At 36.0% G+C, this 2,398-nt stretch overlaps 1 pseudogene; it reads right to left on the bottom strand.

The window, feature by feature from the left end:
• Nucleotides 1–260: 260 nt before the first annotated feature.
• On the bottom strand, nucleotides 261–1,168 carry LOC119000789 (serine/threonine-protein phosphatase PP1-gamma catalytic subunit B-like; annotated as a pseudogene).
• Between the last annotated feature and the right edge of the window lie 1,230 nt (nucleotides 1,169–2,398).

The following is a 2,398-nucleotide window of genomic DNA, read 5'->3' as shown; positions in this document are numbered from 1 at the left end:
CAAAACATTTTTTCTTGGGAGTGAAGTCTTTCATTCCCTGTCCTAACTAGCAAATGCCATTCATGAACTCAAAATGGAAAGGGGGTCCTCACAACACATTATTTGAGCAAGCAGACCAATACGCATTACAGTTTTAAAAGTGAAGGTTACATGGTACAAGTCCCAGCTAGGCACTGTCAAAATGACATCTATTTCTTTGCTTACTTTGTGATCATACCCCTTGGAGGTGTTATGGGAATCGTGGCATTCAGCTCCTTTTACTCTGCAGGCTTTAAAATCTAAAAAGAGCACATTCAGTATTTAGTCCACTCTCATCATGGCACCTGCATTTTCAAACTCTCCACAATAATTGGGTACAGAAAACAGAGAGACCAACTGACTCTGTAAAAAATTCATATCCATTTTTAACCACCTGATGGGCTCTACATGTAAGACCCAAATCATCCTTATGGAGAAATTTTACAACCACTTCTCCATGTGTGGAGGACACTCCTCTGTCGTTTTCACCCCAACCTAAGGCATCTTTATCAGGGTCAGAATACAAAAGATCACAAAGAAGACCTTGATCTGGTACGTCAGTGGGTCACACAATTTAGCAAATATACTCCATAGACTGAAGATCTGTTGATAAGCCTCCATGGCAAAATATTTTCTCATTTGAATGGCTGCTATAGGTAAACAGTTAAAGCAGTCTGTGCAAGTTTCCCATAGTTCAATGTTTTATCTTCGTTTACATTCATCATAAAGTCCACACATTCTATTGATCCTGGCATATTTGTGGTTTCCTCTGAGAAGAAAAAATTCTCAGGATATTTGATTTTGCATGCCAGTAAGAGGCATATAGTCTCCGGTGACTCCTTCCCCTATCCACAAAATTGCCAAGAACCAGGTAGTTGCTTTCTGGCAGGAAGCCACTGTACCCGACATGTCAAAGTAAATCATGGAATAGCCCATGGATGTCACCACATATTTGAATGGTAACTTGTCAACCTTGCCAGCATCATCGGACTAATGCATGTTTAATTTAAGCACACTTTCCTCTACCGTATAGTTAAAATGACTACTAAAGCCTTTATATAAAATGTCTGTGACTCTTTCGTAAAGCCAAAGTTTCTGTTGAGATATGTATTGACACACTCAAGTCCAAGGTGGTCGGTTGTGTGCCCATGTTGCCTTCTCGAGGATTCAAAACCAGTTTTGAGTTTGAACCGCATAGTAACATAGTACAGTGTGAGCTATTAATGATTAAAGTTAATACATTTTGTATGAGTTCTACATAGTTCTATGTCAGGCCTGAACCCATCCATTCAGAAAACTCCGAATTATAGAAACAAAACTGTTCTGTACAAGTGGCTGATCTTGCTTTCTTTGGTCTAGGTCTTTATTCTGAGGTGAAGTTGAAGCTGATAAGTCAAAATAAAGGAACTAACTTTCTATCCACCAGTTTATGCAGAACTTACATTATCTGTGACTTTTTAAAACTCAGATCCATTGAAAAGAAATCTATTTCAATAGATTACCGTGCATAATACCACGTGATGAGAGTGGATTCAGACGTATTCAATGATGAACGTGTCAAATCCTCTTAGTGTCTGTTCCTCAGCACAGTTCACACAGGAGAACTGTTGGTGGCTTGCTGAATGGAGCTTAATGAATACACTGTTCTGGAAATCACATGCACACACAAAAGAAACATAGCTCATTAATTTATTGTACTTTATTAAATCATTATGCTAAAAAGATAAAAATAAAACATAACTTTAAAGTACTTAGATATTTTCTAAAAGTTAACTGCTATTCTTAATGTTTTTCGAGTAAAATAGAAAGTGATGCCTACTTAATGATGAGAATGGATATTTTCCAAAAATATCTGAAATACTGTATAAAACTGTAAGTGCTCAACTATTTCAGTTTAAATAAGCATGAGAAAAAGAAGTCTACATATGACTGTAGACCTAAAAAACTCAAGATACATAAGTAAAAACTAACAAGCAGCCACCTTTTAGAATTAGTAAGAGCTTTTGATAAAGCACTTACATGTACATAATAAATATGTAAACATACATAGAGTCTACATTAACAAGCAGTACTTTGAAATGCAAATGGAGAAAAGTAGGAGACCTTAGCTCAGTAATATCAAAACCAAAAATTCAGAATAAAGAAAAGAAATGTAGGGAGTTTGTTACAAAGATAATCACCAAACTTTATGGAGTTAAAAAAATGGGCTGAATAATTAGAGAGAAATATCATCTTCCTGGAAAGAACACATACTATTAAAAATGCCAATCCTACACAAACTAACCATCTCGATCAGAATCCTAACGTGATTTAACTGAAGAGAGTGACATTTAAATTCACATGGGGCACTGTAAGTAAGGATTTCACAGAATAATTTGGA

This window comes from Sturnira hondurensis, unplaced genomic scaffold (assembly GCF_014824575.4).
Source record: "Sturnira hondurensis isolate 20B ecotype Veracruz unplaced genomic scaffold, ASM1482457v3 Scaffold0016284, whole genome shotgun sequence".
NCBI lineage: Eukaryota > Metazoa > Chordata > Mammalia > Chiroptera > Phyllostomidae > Sturnira > Sturnira hondurensis.
This window is presented reverse-complemented; position numbering and strand designations above follow the sequence as displayed.